Genomic DNA, 23,072 nt, shown 5'->3' on the forward strand with positions numbered 1-23,072 from the left:
GCTGATGCTTTTTAATTCTTTATATGTTCTAGATGGAAGACTCATAAGGTCTTTTTTTGTTTCAACATTCATGAATGAGGTTGGTCTACAATTTGCCTTTCTCATCTATGGTCCTTATAAATTTTGGAATCAAAGTTATACCAGATTCATGATAGCTGGGGATGTGTTCTCTTGTTCTGGTCTCTGGAGACTTGTGGAAAAGTATAATTAACCTTAATTTTATGTGTTGTAGAATTTCTGCAGAAGCCATCAGAATTTAGTGTTTTCTTTATTGGAAGATTTTTTAAAAAACCATTAAATCTACTTAAGTTTTCCATTTCTTCCTGACTTTGTCAAAAATTTTTAGGAATGTCTCCTTTTAATCTAAGCCATCAAATATATAGGCAAAAAGTGGCTTGCAATTTCTTCATTCTCTGTTAATTTTCTGAAGAATATGTAATGTTCCTGTTGTCATTCTTCATGTGCTTATTTATATCTTTTTCTTTTTTGATCAGTTTCAGCTGTGGTTTATCAATTGTATTAACTTCTTCAAATCACCAACTCTTGTCTGTGGAGCTTTCTATTGTAGATTTCTTGTAACTTTTATAAACTGTTACTTTTATTAATTTCTTCCTATTGCTTTCTTTTAATTTAATGCATGTTTATGGCTGTTATCTTTTTAATGCTCATTCAGTAACAGAAAATAATGATGGCATTGTGTGCTCTCTCATGGGTTGAAGAGAGATAAAATCTTGCCTAGGGTGACTTCTCATTAGAAGTTATCCTAATGGAAGAACAAGGAGCTTTAACATTGGATAATGCAGGTGTTATTTATTTTTAGGTTTAGAATTGAATGTAGAAGTTTTTACAGTTTAGGGGGTTGGTTCCTGGTAACTGCTATTGTAAGAAAAATTTGAAATTAAGAACCTTAGGATTTAAGGGGAAAACCCTGCTTACAGAGCTAAGAGAAGAAACAATTCATTCAAGCCCACTAATTAGTCATGTATTCACTGAGCTATAATAACACAGACAACATTATGAACAGAGGCAGTATCAGTGACGTCTTGCTTAGCTCATCTAGTAATAATGAAATTGCACCGTGGGCTTCTGTGATCGTGACTTGTTCTATGGGAACCTTTTTTTCAGCTTCAGTAGAAGACTCGTAAATTCGTTGTGTATATGTATGTGTGTCCATGTGTGTTTCCAAATATGCATACTAAATACCCTTTCCTTCTTGGGTCTCATATTTCTTTTAATAGCCAATTTAAAGGTGGGGAATTATTGAGTTCATTCTTCAAGAATTGTTCCTGTATCTACTCTCCACTGACAATACTGGACTATATTTATTAGCCTATCTACTCCCCTTTCCTCCCTCCCTCCCTCCCTTTTCTCCTTCCTTCCTTCCTTTCCCCTTTTTTTCCTTTTTGCCTTCTTTCCTTCTTTTTTTCCTTCCTTCCTTCCTTCCTTCCTTCCTTCCTTCCTTCCTTCCTTCCTTTCTCAAACACCTACTGAGTGCTAAGTGTTGTTCAGTGGCTAGAGCAATGAACTAAAGGGAGAGAACTTTTCCCTCTTATGTAGCTTACAAATCTACTGAGGGTAGAGAGATAATAAGCTAAACAAATAAAATGTAAATGTCATATGGGAGGAACAAAATAAGATGGAGAAACACGAATCAGGTAAGGGGGACGGGGAGTGCCAGGGAATGGGGAATGGCTGGGGATATAGCTCAGCGGCATAAGCGCCTGCCTGGCAAGTGCAAGGTCCTGAGTTCAATTCCCGGTACCAAAAAAAAAAAAAAAAGTTTGCGATTTAGATAGTTGAACCAGGGAAAACCTCTTTGGGAAAGTGAAATTCGACTAGAGCCTTGGGTGAGATTGAGGGAGAGTCACATGGATACGGGGAACCCAGGAAGGACAGCGTCCCTCAGTGGGGCGGAGGGGTACAGCTGCCAGGTCACGCACGGTAAGGCGCGGTCAGAGGAAGCCACGGGAAAGCCGCAAGGAGACAAATGTGCTGAGTCAGCCAGGGGAGGGCAGAATGAAGCGGGAGGCCAGGGAGCGCAGTGAGAGGCTGCTGGGGTAGAGTCTCATCTAGAGCCATGTTTCAAAGACAGAGATGACAGGATTCGTGGATGATCGGATGGGGGCCGTGAAAAAAGTGTGAGATACTGGATTACTGCACGTTGTGTTGGTCTGCACAACTAGAAGAACAAAGTGCCGTCATGGAAAGGGGGCAGCTGCGAGGGACAGGTTCGGGAGAGTGGATCAGGAGCTCAGTCTCCAGTCAGCTGGACTGAGGAGTGTGTGAGGCAGCTGTAGGAGCGATTGAGCAGTTGAGTCCACAGTGAGGACCAAAGTAGGCTATCGCTGTCAACCTGGGAACTGGGAGCACTCAGAACTCTTCTGAAGCTTTCCAGCAAAACTGTATTTTCCTTCTCTATCCCTGATTTTACCTCAGTATTTTCCCCCTGTGAATGCTTACCTCCCCTCCCTTCTTTCTCCAACTGTCCCAAACAAGAATTACTTTGCTATCCTGGCAATGAAAGCCTTGCACTTTGGGTATTAGATAAGAAATAGTTCAAATATTCACATAGAAATATGACTTTATTCTACAAAACATATGTGAATTCCCTATTCTCGAAAAAGTAAAACAGTGAGATAAGCATGTAAGTATTCGTTATTTACAGAACCGTTACAAGCTTGAGTCGGTAACATAGAGAGCAAGGATTTAGAAACTGTAAACCCTGAAGCTCCTTTGCTGCTGTCTCTTTAATTTCAGGGAAGGATCCACTCCTGCTAACCAGAGTGGTGATTTGGGGTTTGTTTGAAGAAGTACCGCTACATTCTGTCGTGGACATAGCTCGCGGTGTTCGTCCCAAATTTCCCTTTCCATAGCTCTAGAAGCTAAGCTTACCCCATCTAGCTATGAAGGTAAGTGTTTGGTGCTTCTTCCTATTTTTACTTTGAAAAGTGCTCGTTATGAGTAACTGCTAATCTTAGTTCTCACTAAGCAAACACTTTGAGAGAAGTCTCTCCTTCCCATTTTTCAGCTCTTTCCTGTCGCTGACCGCATCGGAAAGTCAGAGGAAAGACCATAATACTTTATATCTACTCAATAATACAGCACTTATAATCTCCCCATAGGGACTCATATTTGAAATATTTCAATAGAAGTTCATTTTATACTTTCTTCTCTATCTAGGTGTTCTAGTTGCCTTTCATCTACCTGTCTGTCCTTTTGTTTGTCCATCCAAACGTCCACCTACCCATTCATCTATTTAACAAGAGTTCAAGGTTCTTTATAGTTTCCTAATTGCTTTTATCATGGTCTTCGTACAGCAATGTATGGGATGAAGGAGGGACGTAGGGCCAAAGGGCATGAACACAAAGGTTATTATTCCCCCTTCTAGCTTAGTCCTCTTTCTCGTCAGATGCCTGTAACCCCTAGGATGTCTCATCCTGTTCTTTTCCCTAGGATATTGCTATCTGCTCTTTTCTCCATGTAACGTAGTACATTCTAGCATTCTAGTCACAGCTTCTGGCAGTTTCTCAGAATTTACAAATTTATCTCACCATCCAGAATTACACCCAAACATCCTCCAAAGTTCATGTTAAGGGCTGGAAACTTTGTAGTTACTAAAGAGTCTCATGCAAATCCGTAGTAAAGAAATCCTAGTTTAGTACTGGGGATCCCGGTTTCTAGTGATCTCAGAGCCTCTCAATGGCAATTCTCCTCTGTCCTCCTTTTGTCCCATTCACTGGGGAAGTCATTCAATACACCAGGGCTAATCCCTTCCCCCATGCCCTTGAACTGACCCCATGTGTGTCTTTGAGATCTTACCTCTCCCCTCTTTGGAGACGCCTTGTCCTTTTCATATCTTGAATCTGTTGCTTCCTTCTTAGCCTAAAGCATGGCCAGATGTCTGAAGTTCCAAGAGAGCTTCTTGGCCGTCTTCTGCGAAGATCTTAGTTCTGCCACCCACTATACCTGCTACCTCACCTGCCCACCACCTTCTCACCTGTGGTCCTTTGCAGTAATTCCTACCTTGACCTCTGTCTTGGTTACTTTTCTCTCTTTGCTGAGACAAAATACTTGACACCTAGAATTAAGAAAGGAAAAGTTTATTTAGCTCACAGTTTGTGAGGTTTCAGTCCATACTCAGCTGGCTCCAAGGCAGAGTGGCACATGGCAGAGGGCAAACTTTCATGGTGGCAGAAAACAGCAAAAGCAACAAGAGCACAAGAGAGAAATGGAGGCAAGCTGCCTCTTTCTCTCCCTTACATCTGCAAACTATCTGCCCCAGGGCGGGTATAGCACTCACATCCACAATCACAGCATTGGATCATGGATCAATCATAAACTCTGAAAGCCCTCCCCATGACTACATGAGGCTCTGGGGAGACACCCAGACACAAACCGTAACAGCCTGTTGTGAGTGCTCTTCCCCAGAGCACCAGAGACCATAACAAAGGCCCCTCTAGCCTCTTCTTACTCTGTGCCCTGCTCTGGGGCACTGAATGCCAGGTGAAGTTGGGCAGAGGCTGCTGCCGGGGAGCAGGCTTTGGGTAGAGAGCAGGTGCTATTTGAAGACTTGGTGTACTTACCATGACCTTGTCCTCAGGGGCACAGGTCCAGAATCTGGATTCTTTCCATAGAGCCATGGATAAAAATACCTGTGGGTACAGGAGGGCCCCCACTGAACTCCCAAATGGTATGGAGGACCACACTGTTCATATGATGGCAGGCAGAATATCCCTCTTCCCTGGAGTTTGGCATCCAGCAGAGCTTGATCTTGGTCACAATGTACCTTATGAGCATTAGTAGCTGGGTGCCACAGTAGAATAGAAAGACTGCAAAATTAAATAGATTTGGACTTAAATCTGACTCCATCTGGTCATCTGATTTTGAAGATTTTCTTAGCCATTCTAGCCCTTATTTTTCTTTCTAAAAACAAGTATATTGTCTATTTATGGTGGTTGTTGTAAACTTTATCAGTAATTTATCCATATATTGTAGTACTGTCACATAAAATATAGCTAATGTCATCGTCATCATCACCAGCAAACATCTGCACAGACAGGTGTGCCAGCCCTCCTGTCTGAAGAGGGTCCATGAGGCTGGAGAGATAAACAGCCCAGGGCAAGGCAGGATATGTGTGGAGGGGTGACCAGGGCACGACGCATGCACATAAGCACAGCTCAGCTGCATGGGGCTGCCCTCTCATCTCTGCTGGCCAGCTCATCCAGTCTCCATTTCTCTGGGTCAACCCTTTACTTTCCCTGACACATTTCTCTGCCATGTGCCCTTGCACTTAACCATTTTCTAGATTAATCACACAGCTCATTATTTACTTGATATTCATTTCAGACGTTTTTCCTGCCCTGTCTCCCTTCCTTCCTTCTTCCTGGTATCCATCAAACCCAGGGCCTTGTTCACACAAAGCGTGCGCTCTCTCCTCAGCTATACCCGCAGCCCCACTTTTGGACTGATTGCCATGAGGCCGGGAACCATCTCTGCCTTGCTCACTATGGTATCCCCACTGCCTAGTACGTTGCCTGGCACATAGCAAGAGGCCAAGAAATACATGTTTAGTTTCATTCAGAGAACTGTAGGTGTTGGTGAGGTGCACGAGGGAATGATTGGAAGAGTAAAGCTTGTAGAGTAATGAAAAGAGTTGTTGTTGTTGTTGTTTGTTTTGCTACAAGGAGTTTGGATTTTATATAGCGAACCATCAAATATTTTAAGCAATGGCTATGATCAAATGGGAGTTTAGGAATTCTGTTGAAGACACAACACAGAGTATTACTGGGCATATGTGCGTATGCAGCGGGGACAGACAGGTTTCTTAGTGCTCAGCAAGATGAAGTAGAAATCCTCAAGACCCAAATTAAATCAATAACAGTGGTAAGGGAGTAAATTATCAAAAGGCCAAAATTAGTAGATTAATGAAAAGTAGTGGTGAGAAGTAAGGAGAAAGAAAAAGTCTAGGTTGACTTCCACATTTCTGGCTCGTATGGTAGATGGTGAGAACCTTGTAACCAAAAGGTGGACTTTGGCACTGGACAGTAAAGATATGAGATCAGGAGTCGCATCCATAATTAATGTCTCTCTCTCTTAGGAGTCGCTGTGGCATGAAAGGTCTGGGGCTGAGCAGAGATAGCACACTGCCATGGGTTGGCCCATTTATTCCTATAATGAGTCCTTGACTTAATAAGAGCAGATTCAGTGAAGACAAAATGTGGTTTTGCAAGCTGTAAGTTCCAGACATCTTAGAGTTGTGATATTTCACATAGAGAATCAAAGTTCTGAAAACTAGAAGTAGGATGTACACCACTGTAAGCTTCTACTGTTCTTGTAAAAGATTTTTCCATAGAGAAGTGCTGCATTTTCTCCTCTGCCTTTTGAAACCTGTTTTGAACAGAACAAGTTGAAACAGGTTTGCCCAGTAGAATATTAGAAAGAGTACAGATTGTGGAATCAGACCTGATGGAGGAAGAATTGTGATGCCCCCTGACTTGATAGGGTCTTTGTTGCCCAGAATTGCTTTTGCTATTCTAAGCATCTTTTTGGTATGTTATTAGTATTTTGATTGGGATTGCATTAAATCTGCATACCAATTTTGTAAGTATGACCATTTTCACTACTTTGGTTCTTCCTACCCAGAAAAAGGATATCTTTGCATTTTCTGATATCCTCTTCAATCTCCTTTTTCACAATACTGTAGTTTTCAATGTAGAACTCTTTTACTTACTTCATTAGACTGACTCATAAGTATTTCATTTTTTATGCTATTGTGAAAAGTGTAGTTTCTCTTATTTCTCTCTAAGTGCATTTGTTATTTGTGTACAGGTGCTATTGTTATTTGTGTAGAATGCTATTGATTTTCAAGTGTTGATTTTTTATCCAGCTATGCTACTGAATTTGGTTATTAAATCTAGAAGTCTTTTGGTAGAGATTTTGGAGTTTTTAATGTATAGTATCATGTCATCTACAAATAATGATAATTTACCTTCTTTCTTTCCTATTCTTTTATGTCTTTCTCTTGTCTAATTGCTCTGACTAATGTTTCCAGAACTATACTGAGTCAGTATAGTGGTGATGGTGTACATCTTTGTCTTGTTCCTTATTTTAGAGTAAAGGCTTTCAGTTACTGACCATTTAGTATGGTGTTGGCTTCTGGTTTGTGTTAGATGGCATTTGTCAGACTGAGATAAAGACCATTTATTCAAATTTTTGTAGATTTTTTTATCATGAATGGGTGTTGGGCTTTGTCAAATGCTTTTTCTGCATGTATTGATATGATTGTGTGGTTTTTCTCCTTGTTCTATTAATATAGTGTATTACATCTTGATTTGTGTATGTTAATCCATCCCTGCATCCCTGGGATGAATCCTACTTGGTCTTGGTGAACAACGTTCTGGATGATTTGCTGCAGTCTCTTTGCCAGTATCTTATTGAAGACATTTGTGTCTCTGTTCATTTGAGGAATTGTCCTGTAGTTCTCTTTTTTAGTTTAGTTCATTCTCTGGTTTTGGTGTCAGGGTAATGCTTCCAGAAATGAGTTTGGGGGTATTTCTTCCCCTTCAATTTCATTGAAGATTTTGGGAAGGAGTGACATTAGATCTTGTCTAAGTTTCTTATAGAACTCAGCAGTGAGCCCATCAGGACCTGGCCTTTTCTTTGTTGGTAGGTTTTCAATTACATCTTCAATTTCATTGACTGATATTGGGTTATTGAGAATTTTTATATTTTCTTGATTCAGCTTTGGTAATTTGTATTATCCAGGCATCTGTTCATTTTTTCTGTGTTTTCCATCTTTTTTGGATACAGGTTCTCAAAGTAAGTATTGATGGTCTTCTGGATTTCGGCAGGATCTGTTGTGATTTCACCTTTCTCATTCCTAGTTGCATGGCTTTGAGTTTTTTCTTTCCTTTTTGAATAAGGTTGGATAAGGTCTAGTCACTCTTATTAATCTTTTTAGAAAATCCAACTCTTTGATTCATTGATTCTTTGTATTATTTTCTTAGTCTCAATTTCATCAATTGTTTTCTCTGATCTTTATAATTTTCTCCTTCATGTGAGCTTTGGGCTTGACCAGCTCTTCTTTTTCTAGAAACTTGAGGTTAAACATTAGGATCTTTATTTGAGTTTGCTCTGTTTTTCTGATATGGGAATTCACTGCTATAATTTTCCCTTATAGAAATGCTTTCATTATATCCCATAAATCATAGTAATTTGTATTGATATTATCATTTATCTGTAGAAACTGTCTAATTTCTTCTTCTTCTTTTTTTTTTTTTTTTTTGTCTGTTTGAGACAAGGTCTCACTATGCATTTCAGGCTGGTCTTGAGCTCACTTTGTAGCCCAGGCTGGCCTCAAACTCCCAATGGTCCTCCTGCCTCAGCCTCCCAAGTGCTGGAATTACAGGCATGCACCACCACGCCTGGCTTAATTTCTTCTTTCATTTCATTTCTGATGCATTAGTTGTTCAGGAGGGTGTTATATAATTTCCATGTGTTTATAAAGTTTTTATGCTTCTTTTGCTATTGATTTCTAGTCTTGTTGTGCTATGGTCTGATAATATGCATAATATAATTTCAATTCTTTTGCATTTACTTAAGCATGTGCTTTGAGCCAGTATGTGATCTGTTTTGGAGAACATCACGTGTGCAGCTGAGAATAATGCGTATGCTCATGTTGTGGGGTAAAACACTCTGTAGACATTTGCTAAGTCCATTTGTTCCAAACTTTGGTTCAAGTCTGATATTTTTTGTTGATTTTTTCTTTTTTTTTTTTGGTCTGTTTGACCTGTCTATTTGACAGTGGAGTGTTTTGGTCTCCCATTAGAGTTGTACTCATGCTTATTTGATTTTTCATGTCTGTTAATATTTGTTTTATATAGTTAGGTATGTTGATTTTTGGTACATATATATTTATGATTATTATCTCTCCCTCTTGGATCACCCTATTTACAAGGATATAGTGATTTTCATTGCCTTTCTTGATTAATCTTGGCTTGAAACTTTGTCTGCAAATAGAATAGCTACCCTTGCTTTTTCCCAGGTACTTTGTCTGCAAATAGAATAGCTACCCTTGCTTTTTCCCAGGTACTTGTCACATGGAATATTGTTTCCCATTCTTTGACTTTCAATCTATGAATTTTTTTTGAGTTAAATGTGTTTCTTGTATGTATCATACTGCTGGGTCTTGTTTCTTGATCCATTCTGCTTGATCCATTCTGCATTCTGTTTCCTGATGCATTTCTTGATCCATTCTGTCATTGCATCTCTTGATTGGTGAACTAAGACCATTCACATTGATGGTTATAGCTGATAGGTATTGACTTATCCTTTTCATGTTATTTTCCTGTTGTTGGTCCCCTTTCTTTTCCCTCTGTTTAATTATCTGCCTTGCCTGGTGGATTCATTTTGATGGGGTTTATGGAGTTGTAGCCCTTATTATCTCTTTCCAGAATGTCCTTCAGAACATTTTGGAGTGCTGAGTTAGTGGCCATGAATTTCTTTAGGTGTTCTTTGTCATGGATATATCTGATTTCTCCATCAATTTTGAAAGATAGTTTTGTGGGGAACGTCATTCTGAGCTGGAGGTTACTTTCTTTTACAGCTTGAAATACTTCACTCCAAGTTCTCCTGCCTTAAGGGTTTGTTTTGAGAAGTCAGCTGTGATTCTGATGGGCTTTCCTTTATAGATGATTTATTTCTTTTTCTAACAGCTTTTAATATTCTGTTCTTGTGTTGAATTTCTGGAATCTTAACTATTATATGCCTTGATGTAAACTTTTTTGAAATGGCTAATTGGATTATTATATGCCTCACTTAGGTGTATGTCAAATTCTTTTTCCATACTTGGTAATTACTTTTATGAAGTAATGGCAGTAAAGACTAATCTCTTGATTAGTCTTGGCTTGAAATCCACTTTGCAAATAGAATAGCTACCCCTGCTTTTTCCCAGGTACTTGTCACATGGAATGGCTTTACTGCCATTACTTTTGTGAGGAGGTTTTTTTTTCCTGTCATTTGCACTATCTTCTGCTTTTTAATTGACTCTAATCTTATGCTATCCTTCTTTGCATTATTTAGCAGCTGTTGGATTGATTTCTCATGATCCCTTGTTATTTTTAAGGAAACTTTCTTTTCATGATTGCTAACCAAAATACTGTCTTCTAGATCTGATATTTTGTCCTCACATTGGTTCATTCTGCTCTGTATACTTTCAATAAAATTTTTAATCTCCTGGATATCTGTTTGAATTTGTTTCATGGATTCCATTTCCTTTCTATGTTGGGCATCATAGTTTCCATCATTTTCCTCATCTCTTCTATTTTTTAAAAGCTGTATCTATTATAGATTCACTGACTGTTCTTCATTATGGTCATCATCTCTGTAGTTATCTGAGAAATTATTTCTGATTTGATTTTTTCTAGAGCCTCATTCATCTGCTTCAGTACTTCCACTGCTACCACTTTAGAGAGTCCAGGTGGGTGGTTTTTTAATTGTTCCACCTGACTGCCCCCTGGCTTTGTGGTTGGTGATCTGGATGCCTGGGGTTGCATTTTGTTTCGGTGTCTACTCATTCTCTATTTTTTTTTTTCATTTAATTCCTGTATGGATGCTTGTAAATTCCTTATGATAGGTAGCTTTATTCCTAGTATTGAGAATCCTTAGGAAATGACTACTTCTCAGAGATGTCTTCCAAATTAGCTGGATTTGGGACTTTGAGTCTGTTGCAAGATCCTACCTCTTCAATTTATTCGGGATTAGAAGTTGCTGCCTATTTGGCATAGCCTCTGGTTCTTTGGCTCTGGACTATGATATGGTTGATGTCTCTCAGGTAATCTTAGCCTTGGCATGCAAGGAGGAACAACTGATTGAAAAAATTATGTCACCTTGGCTAAAGTAGTACAATCAGTGATAACAACAGCATTAAATACAGCCTATAAAATTGCAAACTGTGGTAACTATTAATTTGCCACCTTTAACTGTATGCACAAGATTCATTGTTATATAACAAAATCTAAAACAGACCAGTAAATGGTATACAGTGAATATCCCCTCAATATGGCAATTTTAGCCTCAAGGATGAAAATTTAAAAGGGGTTAGCAGAAAAAAATAGAAAAAGAGAAAGAGATTAGAAGCAAGCCTGAATGACAAAGGAAGATTATACAGGGTTTGGGAAACTGGTGTAGAAGACAGGAGGAAAAGAAAGAAGGGAGAAACAAGAACAGAACAAACAAACAACAAAACAAATAAACAAAAACTAGAAACAATGTTTACACATATATAAAAACAAGAACAAACAATGAAGAAGAAGAGAAAAAGACAAAACACAGAAAGGAAGAAAAGCAACAGAAGGGAAAAAATGTCCACTTCAGGGCATGTCTCTGAAGACCAAGAGGATAGACCAAAAGGACAGACAGGGCCAATCTTTGTTGAGTAATCCCAGCAAGCCAATCATAGAATTACGGCAGGGTGGTGGATAATCCAGTGAAGCTCAGGCTGCATCTGGCTTTTTGCAGTGATATTGGGACCCAAACTGTTCATCCCCCCACACTCCAGGTGCCTTCTGCAGGCTTGAACTCAGCTACTTGCTGGCTTGAACTTTTCTCCCTGACCTCCTGCCAGCTGGAACTCAGCTGTACCTCACCCTGACACTCTGAGCCACTAGATGGAGCATACCCGCAGCTGCTTTGAGTTCTGAGCTCAGTTGGCCCTTTTCCAAAATGGCGACCCATTTTGGAAACTGATAACTGATAACTGACAAGCCACTCCAGTCCAGAGAATCCACTGCTCTGTTTCACTGGTGGGTTTCTCTGTGGAGGCCTCTGCAGTCACTGGTAGCCACCATGCATCTGCAGATACAAGCCACACCTCCCACACTGTGAGCTGGGAGTCAGGGAGAAAATGCCACTTGCTACCTCTTCTGTGCTGAGGTCCCTCTCCTCACTCTCCCTGTGGGCTGCAATTCTTGCTTCAGATCCTTGCTGGGTCCCAAGAATGCACTTTCCTCCTTCTGTCCCTCATGTTACTATATTCCAGTGTCTGGACACCAAATCTCAGCAAGGCTCTTTCTTTGCAGCTCACCACTCCACCATCTTCCTGGAAGTCTCCCCTAGAAGCTCAAATTCTTGTAACAGGTCAAATTAAACAATGGGTGCTACTTGATGTGTCATTATTTTTAAAAAGAAACAAAGGTAAAAGATATTTTATAGTGATGATGTTAACATTTTCATTGGAACCTAATCTAAACAAACATTTTGTAGTATGTCACCAATAATTTAGGTTGTGATGAGAATTACAGATTCACTGTTTAGGAGGAATTTCAGAGTTAGGCATTCCATCTGTCAAATTAGCCTGTTTCCAAAGAATATCTGATATGTATTTCAAATATGTCATAGATTCAGTCTATTTAAAAACCTACTCTTCAAAAAAGTGTTCAAAAGTGTGTATATATGTATAAAATGGGGTAGCAGATCCCAGAATCAAAATTGTCCTTTCTATGAACAGATTAAATTCAGTAACCTTGAGGACAGTGGATATTTTTCAAAAGTTTAATTAACTTTAAAAGAATAAATCTAACACTATGATTTCTGTGAAAAAATATTCTTGATTTGAAATAGGTTACATGGGTTTATTTTCTTGCTTTTGTTAATAAAAATATTTTGATTGCCATTTTATTAATTGGCATGATCCTGACAGATAAGAAGAGATGTGAATGACTGAAAAGGTCTCTGAAACTAAAAATGGTAATTCCATGACAGTTGCTACCCTCAGCAATTGTTTTAGAAGAGGTGCCCAAAATGAGTAATTTTTCTTTATATGTGATATTACATAGTTAAATAACTTCAGTACTAAACAGAAAAGTCAGTATCCTATTGCATCCTATGACTTCACTCCTTCCGTATCACTATAGTTTATTTTGCTAGTTTTATATACCTAGGGTGACTACAGCTGGCTGCCTGGAGACTAAATATTTCCCTTTGTTCCCCAGTCAAACAGAGAATGTTAGTCACTCTGTTTATAACCCTACATAAAAGTGGTCACAACCTCTTCAAAAGCATTTAGAATGTTACCCCACAACTCTTTATGGAAAGGAGAGTATGCTATGCAATGTTTGGGTGAGGGGTATTAAAATGTCTGTGATTTGAATTTGGCAGTTTATACCAAAATAAGTGACATCACATATTTTTTCAAGTCAGTATTTCTGATTTTGAATCAAGGCATCACAGCGTACCCAGCCCCTACAAATCTCCCTCTCACCACCCCCATTCTTTTTAGAGCTCAGCTTCCAGGAGGTGCAGTTCCAGGATACAAGCTGACAGTCACTGAGAGCAGTCTGACCCTCTGCAATGCTTTCTTCATCTCTTCATGTCTGTGGTCGCTTACACAACAAGTACACTGGGCTCTAGAGGTTGCCGCAGTTCCACAATGAACTGGCCAAGGCACCTTTGCTAGTGATTTCCAGTTTCTTAAATTACTCTTCTCCTCTTGCACGTCACCCCTGAGTTCCAGCAGCAATTCCCTCTCCCACTGCAGGTTATTTTGCTACAGAGTGAGAGTCCCTGGCAGGACTCTGTTCAAAGAAGCGGTGGGTCTGGAGTTACAGAGAGGTTTATGATCCAGCATTGCTGGTTTGCCCAGTCCTTCCCAGCTGTTGGAGCAGTGCTAGGGGCAAAAGGTGACTCGTTTACTTCTACTCCACCTGCTTCTGTTGTTTTTTCTTTTAAATCCTCTTAAATGGACTTTCTTAGGTGTGAACTTTTTGACCACATCCTGGCCAAAGAACAACGTCGGAAGCAGCTGCAGCCTGTTCAAAGAGAGGGGCTGGGTGGGAAGCTCAAACTCCTGATGTCTGTTCAGGGGCTCTCACTAATCGAGCAGCCAGGTGGCTGGTGGCAGTGTTAACTGCGGGGACTTGCAAGCCCGTTCCTTTGCCCCACGGCTGCAGGAGGTTGGCAGCTGGAACCACTGAACGCTGAACTTCTCACATCCACACATAAGCTGGACAGTCAGACATTTCTCTTTGCCTGCCATTGAAAATGTGTCAGCTGGGGTGGACTTTGGAAATCAGCTAGCTAGGATCACAGAAGTTACCTCTTTGCACTAGCAGTCTATTGCTGTGTCACAGTGAACACCAGGTGGTGCGGTGGTTATTAACAAGGACAGTGGCGCCAGTCTTCCTGATTCATTTCTTGGATTGCACCCTTGTCAGCTGTGTGACCTTGGGTAAGATAGGTAAGCTCTCTTGGAGTGTCAGTTTTTTTTTCCTCTGGAAAAGAGAGATAATCAAGTTATCCAAAGACTCAGTAGAGATATTCTGAAGCCTAAACAAGACACCATGTGTGCAGCACTTAGAATAGTTTTGATATAAATGAAACCTATGTATTTGCCAGTTAAATATTAGTTAATATTACTATTAGTAAGTTTACTATTGCTAGATGCAGAATCCACCAAGCAACCTGATGTGGGCCCCAGTTCTTTGCGGCATCAGCTGTAGTTTTGTCATTATTGATTCTCATTGCTAATGTTTCTGTCTGCTTACTAGAAGCCTAGTGCTAAATAAGCATTTTACACATATTCTCTAGTTTAAAATTTATAAAATGCAATAAAGTTGGTGCTATGATCATCCCTAGTCTATGTAGAAGGGAACCAAGACACCCTGGCTGAATATGATGTCCGAGGTCACCAGCTGGTACAGGGTGAAGAGCTGGGGATCAGACCCACATGTCCCTGACTCCAGAGCCCATAGATTGAACCCCTCCACCATCTGACTTGCATCAAGCCAGCTTCCTCTCATCTGGGAGACAGTTTTTGCATTCAAGTTACACCTGAAGACCAATTAACTGATCTTTAGTGTGAGTTAGTTTGGGTCCTATTGCCCAGAGGACTCTCAGGTTGCACAAGCTCTCTCTACATTAGCACTTTGGACGTTATTCATTGAGCAGCACACACTTCCTTGGGAAGGGGAAGGCTGGAGATACTTATGCAGCAGAAAGGGCCAACATGACCAGTCCATTTTCTCCAAAGCCCCACAAATTTGGGACAGGAATCCAAGCTACTTCCAAGAGCACCTGAGTGGCCTGAAGGAGTTCCAAGGAGCTTTGCTCATTAGAGGCAGCGGGTCACAGCAGGAAGAGTGTGAGGTCAGAGCCTGAGAGATCTTAATTCGGATCCCAGCTCCTAGTAGTTGAGGGGCTTACTCTTTGCAGCCTATCCCAAAAGCCTCAGCTTCTTCCTTTGTAAGCTGGGACTCATAATCTATTTTAAGAGTTTGTGTGAACATTAAAGGGGTCCATCGGGAGCCTTGATGTGGCGATCCAGGTTCTGGCTCCCCCTATAACTACACTGTGATCCTGGGCAAACTCTGTAAGCTCTTCTGTGTCACTGGTCTCACTGGCAAGTGGGGTTAATGGACACGAACCCCGTCAGTTCCTTCAGCAGCACCCTTTCGCTCTCTTGTCTTAACGCAAGGTTACGTGTGAGCTACGGTGGGGAACTGGGATAGTATTTTTTTCTTTTAATATAAGAGAAGGTAGTTCTTCAAGAGGCAAGAGTCACTGTGTGTTGTCAACATATTTAACTTGTAGTGTGTATAATCTTTTTTTCATTTTGGGGTCACAGGAGAGCCCCACGTGGATACCAACAAACGTGTGGGGGGTAAGTGAACACTAGGGCCACGTAACTACTTCATCTTTCACTTATCTACCCTGAATTATGAGCTTCCTTCATGTGTTCTTTCAGCAATGCAGGTACATGAGCCAAAGATCTTAGTATATTTTAAATGTGAGTAAAATTAGTTTGCCCTAGCGAGTAGTTTGTAACTTAAGCTAGTGTGACACGTGTCACAGATCTGCTGTGTGATTATGTGTAAATAGCATAACACGCAGGTTGTCATTATTAGGAACTTCTTGTAGAATTGAATCTGGCCTTTGGGTTCTTGATACTCAGCTGTCTGCTCCATGAATGAATGATGTGTTCAGTAACAACCAGACCTTTCTTTGTATGTGTTTTAATTTTATGTGAAAAATGTAAATTTCATAACAAAATAATAGGACGATAACAATAGTTAATACATTAGGTATTGTTATCTTTAAAGTAGTTGTTCAGGGTATAAGATACAGACATAAAAATTTCTCCACGCTATATTAGCACAAGCCTTCTTTTTTAATGAACTAAGAGACACAAATAGTATAACTGACTTGCATTTTTCCCCTTTTCCCTGTCTTTTCTCTTTTCACTCATCCGAGTTCCTTTTCCCTTTTGAACAATTTCTTCCCATTTCACAATATCTATTGCACATTTTAGAACTTATTTACTCATTCAGTTTCTCACACTGGGGAGGCAATATGATGTTTTATTTCACTTATGAGTGTGGCCCCAAGTTGCATCCATTTACCTGTAAAAGTCTCAAGTTTATCCTTCTTTGTGGCTTAATAGTACTTCACTATATAAAAATACCACATCTTTTTATTCATTCCTTTTATAACCAGGTTTTGACTTAGACACAAACAGAACAACAATTATGTGTACTGGCATACAAGGCTGAATTATGCCCCCCCCAAAGATATCCACAACCTAATGCATTTAGCTGATGAGAAATTGTTGAAGATGCACTCTAGTTTCTTCTTTCTGCATGTGATATAAAAAGAGAAAAGGGATACATGAAGGGAATGAGTAAAAGTAACCAACACCAGATAGTTTATGGAAATGTTTGGCTTGTCCTGATTGCTGATAGATGCTAAAATTGGAAGCTCTGTTTTCAGGGAAATATGCAGTAGAGAGAAAGTCAAGGCTCTGCCTCTGGAACATTTTGTTTGAACTTTGGAAGCATCAAATATCAGAACATTCATTAACACAGAGTGTTCTTGGAAGAGATTTTGTGCCTCATGGAGCCTCTCAACAATTTCAGGAAAAGTCAGGACTGCAGATACAATTATCCAGGAAGTATCTGTGGAGAATCCTCTAATCCAGTGGTGGTGAACCTATGGCACATGTGTTATTGTGTTTTTCTTTGAAGACAAAAGATGTTAATATATGAGTTGTTTTTTTCTAAATAAAGACCTTAGTATTCAGGTTTGATTGCAGTGTTGGCACTTTGCAATAGATAAATGGGCTTTGGGTTGGGCACTTGGTCTCTAAAAGATTTGCCATCACTGCTGTATTCTAATGGCATGAATCATCATGATATACACAGGAGACCCACAATTATTTTGAGACAGTTGTATCAGCAGAAACATTGCCAGCTTAAATGAAGGAAGCTTGTCTGACTCCCAAAATTATACAAGCAAGTATTAGACAGATTCTCTAGAGGAATAGAACCATTGAATATATTAACAGGATTTATGAGGTTGGTTCACATGACCAGAGGCTGAGTATCCCCAAAATTGCTGTCTACAGGTGGTAAAGCTGGGAACCTAGCAGATGCTCCATCCAAGAAGTTGAAAGTTTCAGAACAAGAGAGACAACTGACACAGTCCCAGTCTCAAGCTGAGGGTCTGCATACTTCCTGGAGAGTCCCTGATATGAGTCCACGTTCAAAGGCTGAACAACCTGGAGTCTGATGTCAACAGGAGAAGGCAGCAGCAAAAATGTGCACCCACTCAAGAATGGAACTTGCATACCATGTCCATGGACACTTCCTCCTTCTTCAGCTATTTGTTCCGTCTGGACCCCCTACCTATGGGACAGTGCTGCCACCCTAGGGGAAAGTCAACCTCCCTCCATTTGCTGACCTGTATGGCAACTATCTCTGGGAACGGCCTCACAAACACTTAAAAATGACCTGTACCAACTTCCTGGGTGTCTTTCAATCCAGTCATTTGACAGTCAACATTAACCATCATCAATAGGAAAAAGGTTGGTAAAACCACTGAGCTAAAATTCTTTGCTTCCTTTCAAGAAAGGAAGGCTGACCTTAAGGGTGGAGTCTTAGGCCTAATGGGTAGAGCCAGGAGACCAGAAGGTAAATTCTTGAGCCTCAGACAATTATTTCCAGTTCTTGAAACCTGATGTAATTTTCTGATTTTAAAGTCCTTAGGAGCAGTGACTTCTCATTTCTGTCCATTTTCTGCCTTTAGGATGGAACATCTGCCACCCTGCCTGAGTCTCATCACTGTGTTCTGGAAGCAGATCACTTAGCGGAGAAGAATTTTACCCCCAGGATAGATCATACTCAGAATTTCACTTACAATTAATTTACTTAGATGATTTAGTTGATGAGTTTGGAACTTTTGAGCTCCTGATGTTTAGATGGGATTCTGGACATGAACCAATGCTGAGAGTATGTTAGGATGTAGGTGAATTTGTTTTGCATGTGAAGTCAACATGAAATTTAAAGAGTGACTGCAGTCAGCTGAGTAAGACTCTTCCAGAGATAGATATCAGCTCCTACTCCTTGGGACCTGTGAATATTTTTTCATGTGGCAAGAGAGACCACTCACCGTAGCTGTGCTAAGTGCAAGCTTTTGGTAGACAGAGATGACCTGGAACTGTCCAGGGTGCCCTTGTAAGAGGGACTAGCAGGAAAATCACACAGGAATGAAGAGAAATAGTAGGATGGTGGGGGCAGAAAGTACAGGGATGTGGCCACAGAAGCCAAGGGATGCTGGTGGCCACCAGACCCTGAAGGGCGATGAATGAGCTCTTCCAAAGTGCCAGAAGGAGAAGGGCTTTATCACCATTTCAGTTTCAACCCAGTAATTCCAATTTCCGCCTTCCACAACTATGAGAAAATACACTTCTGAGTTTTCAGGTCACCAAGTTTCTGTAATTTCTTACTGCAACCACAGGGAGCTAATATTAACATCAATCGAATGTGTCAGGAATTGAGTTTGATCCTTTTTCCCGCATTGGTGCACCCCCTGTGGATAACTGTGTCACCAGTTTCTCTGTCCCCTTGGCAACAGAGATCTTTCTGTTTCCCATTTCACCTCCAACCCAGACACACACACTCTTCCTCTCCTTTCTGCTGACCATGGTGGCCCAAAGAAGGGACTGTGAGGGCTTGCTGAGGGCGGGGAGTGTAGGGTTCTCAGGGTACATGGAGAGTGTAAGTGACTCAAAGTTGAAACCTTTCCCACCTTTGCACAGAGCTGCTGTTTCTAGAAAGCCATAGGATTACTATGCTAAGGGTCTAAAAATGATTTTATTTGAAAATGTTGTCTGCTGAACCAGGGGAGCTGCCCAGCGGAAAGAGCTTCCTTACTTTCCTTCTGCCCCGAATGACAGCTTAGAAACTGAAAGCAGAAGAGCGCAGATGCACGCACGCGTGTGGGCACGCACACACCAGGAAAAGTCAGAAAGTGCAGGCAGGCCACATCTTTAAAGCCAGAATTTACTCATCACTGTAAAACCAGGAGGTATTCCTGCCTTTTCATACCTGAGAAGACAGGTTTGGAGAGGGTAAGCCACTTGCCCAAGGGTGCATAACTCAAAGGGTGACTCTGTAAAGATCTCACATGATCTTGCTCACCCCAAAGTGCTGAAGCTTAAAGGCCTAGACTTGTCTGTTTTCATCTTTCCCTGAGTTTCTCAAACTTGGTGTAGGCTGGAATCATCTGGACTGTTTGTTAAAGATTATAGTTCCTAAACCTCATCCCTAAAAATTGATACACAGGGACGCAGGTGTTTTTGTTTTCCTAAATGAGCCTCTTAGGTGACTCTTAGGCAAGCAGAATACAGACTGTACTCTAGAACACCTGGTCTAGATTTCATGCAAGATTCGTGTGTGAGGAAGATGCACTTGGACCCAGGGCTGCTGAAATGATTGCAGACATTGAGGAGTTTACCTCCCACCTCCAGAGAAGGACTTTTGGGCTTAGCCTGGTTGCAGGGCTGGGAGAATGGGCTTCTGTTGGCATTCCCACAAGACCTTACCAAGGACAGGAGTAACTAACCTTCCCATGAGGAACACTTGGGTCTTCTGGACCCTTCCCAAAGTCTACAGATCCTAATTTCTGTACCGAGTGGATGAAATGGTTTTAACACTGTCAGAAGGACCCACTTTTGGGGTTGAATTTTTGCAATCAGAAGAGCCAAATGCTGCAGTGGCCATAAGCTTTTCCCCGTTGCTGTCTGCCTGAAAGAGATCATTAAAAACTCACTTATCTGTTGATCTAGCTCTCAGTTGCAGGATGCCTTCTGCTACTGAGGCTCATAACGGCAGCTTTGAAGTCCAGTGCAAGTGTGAATTTACTGTTTTGTAAAGACCAAATTCCTGAACAGGTCATAAATTACCTTGTTAGACAAAGGCTTCTGGGGAAATGTAATGTGGTGAAATCCTTCAGTGGGTGATGACCCTAACACATTGCTGGCAGAGCAAGTAGCTGGCACACAGACACCGAAATCCAACAGCTGCCAGACTCCGGAGAAGTGCGGAAAGGATAAGCTTTGAAATCCTGGTTGAACCTTCTTTGTAGGTGAGAAAGAGAGAGGGAAAAATAACATTTCTTTACAAAGAATTGACCTCTCATTCCAGGTCATGTTTAGGAGAAATCTGTTTTTGGAATCCATTGAAATATAGCTCATTACCCTTCAATGGATTTTGGTGGCATCATTTTCCTGAATTGCAAGAAAAGCTCTTTTAACCATAGCTCTAGCATCCTTTCTCCCTCGCTAGGTGGCCTTCCCAGAGTTATAACACCATTACCTCTGTGACAGTGATCACAGGCTAGCCATGACCTGGGGTACCTAACTCTCCTCTGACGTATTATGAAATAACAGCCTCAGTTAGGAAGCTTGTCATCCTCTCTTCTGTCCTACAAAGGTTTGTGTTATTGTCAGCTAAACAGAGGACCTCACGTAAAATCAAAACGCAACCTGAAACTAGAATCAGATCAAAACTTGAGATATAATCTTCTTTTTAGAGCAATGTTGAAATATGTGGTTAGGAAAATAATATATGCCCATTGTACAGAATTTAGAACACACAGAAAGAAAAAGAAGCAGAAAACAAGAATTATCCCAAGACTCATCAACTAAAAAGATATACTGTGTATATTTTGGCAAAATGGTGAGGGGATGTTTATAGTAGGCATATTGTTTTGTAACTTGCTTTTTCATGTGACAAAATATTACAGACATTTGTTCAGGTCATTGAAAATTCACCCACATCATTTCCAATGTGGTAAGGTAGAGTACGCCTAAGTTTGTTGGTTAAAAGAAAGTAATGGTATTTCTGAAGCACTTGCTTAGTTAAAGGTTATAGGAGATCGTTAGCTCCCTCCTTGTGGGTCAAGGGCATCGTTAATTTATTCACATATCTGCTGAGTTCCTATTATGTGTTAGACCACGTTCACAGTGCCAGGGATACAGCCCAAATAAGACATAAAAAAGTCCTCGTCCTCATGGGGCCTCATGAGAGTGTAACAGCATGCATTTACTTTGTTAATTGGTGAACTACCTTTCAAAATGGAGCATATTAGCTGTATACACTAAGCCATCAACAACAAAGGCCATTGATGTCCTGTAAAATCCTCAGTTATTAATATTTGTTATCTTAGAATTCTGGGTCTGGTTTGTTTTTTTTTTTTTTTTCCTTTTTTTTTTGTTGTACTCCATCTAGCATAGGGTCTGGTACACAGTAAGCACCTGGTCAATATTAGTTGGATATTAGCTGTATAAGGGTGTCGAGCATACCTGAATTTAGCTTTCTTACCAAATGCTAGCACTTCTTGTTGGAATTCAGGAAGGGAAATAAAACCTAAACACATGGTAGCTCTTCTCTTCTTGGACAGCTGTCCTCCTAGGACGGGATGAATCAGATCAGACCTTTTTGCCAAAAGTTCCCTCTAAGCCTGAGTTTTCTCCCAGTGGGCAGATATGACAGGCAGGTGCTTATGCCACTGACTGGTGGGCAGATAATGCTATGTTCAAGTTCAAAAGACATTCCTACCTTGGCACTGCAGTGTGCCTCTGGAAAGGTAGGGTTCAGATAGCTCTGCCCTGCTCAGACATTCTGAGATGAGGAAAGTGAACTGGCTTGTTAAGCTAGGCAGCAAAAAAACCAGCTCTTTGCAGAGAATTGCAGGCTTTGGGGACTATATGAAAGTATGTGCTGTCCTAGCCAAAGACATGCACTTGATGTATGTGGTATTCAGAGCCTTAGAAACTGGAAAAAGCAGAGATTAGATCAAGTTTTTTTTTCACCTGTTTGATTTGTGTCTGATGGCTACATTTTGACAGATAATTAGCAGGTCATATAGAGTACCTGGAAGGCACTGAAATATTACAACTTATGGTTACCTGGCTGTGGATGGAGGACTGCATATTAAGAACCATCCTGAAGTTGGATTGCCAGATCTCTGACACTTGCAAAAAATGATCATAGAAAATGTTTGAATTTGCTTTAAGGCAAGACTTAATAAATACATGTGCATTTCGAGAACTGAAGCTGTAAATCTGTCATTTTTGCTAAGGACTAGCAAATCCTTTTGGAGCAAAATGGGGAAAAAGGCAAGGTTTGCTGAATTAGAGAAGGTGGACTAAAATACGTAAATGTCATTAAAGTAATGTTAATGAAGACAAGGTGGTTGCTATGGTGAGGGTCTTTTGACCTCCACAAGGGGTGCAGAAGCACTAGCGGTTTGATGGCCCATCTATTTCTTTTATGGAAGAGGGAGACCCAGGGAGGGTTCATTTTAAGCCAGATCTGTGCCTGACTTCTATGCAACATGGCGCAGTAACAACCAGCTTCTCTGTCGAAATGGAGGGGTGTGTTAGTCACTTGTTAGCACTGTACTGAACTACCTGGGATAATTAACTTAGGAAGGGTCTGAAGGTTCAGTCCATGTCCACGTGGTCCCATTGCTTTGGGCCTGTGGCAGGGTAGCACACTGTGACACGAGTGTGTAGCAGAACAAACCGCTTGCTTCATGATCCAGGAAGTGAAAAGAGGGAAGAAGACTCTGGGCCCCCACTATCCCCTTGAGGCCACACCCCCCAGTGACCCACTTCCCGAAGACCATGCTGTCTTCCAAGAGTGCCATGATCAGGACCTACTTTTCAGACACGGACCTTTAGGGGACACTCACTCAAGCCACCACAGGGAGTCACAGGTTGGAATCAGAGAACTGGA

The 23,072-nt window shown here is 40.9% G+C and overlaps 1 long non-coding RNA gene across 1 annotated transcript in view; it reads left to right on the top strand.

The window, feature by feature from the left end:
- Positions 1-17,867, top strand: part of LOC106149580 — a 32,890-nt gene extending 15,023 nt beyond the window's left edge. Inside the window, exon 2 of the long non-coding RNA XR_001235851.1 lies at positions 17,396-17,867. This is a non-coding gene — a long non-coding RNA (uncharacterized LOC106149580). The remainder of the gene's footprint in view (positions 1-17,395) is intronic.
- Positions 17,868-23,072: the final 5,205 nt, after the last annotated feature.

Source organism: Chinchilla lanigera, unplaced genomic scaffold (genome assembly GCF_000276665.1).
Source record: "Chinchilla lanigera isolate Chin_1 unplaced genomic scaffold, ChiLan1.0 scaffold00049, whole genome shotgun sequence".
In the NCBI taxonomy this organism is placed as follows: domain Eukaryota; kingdom Metazoa; phylum Chordata; class Mammalia; order Rodentia; family Chinchillidae; genus Chinchilla; species Chinchilla lanigera.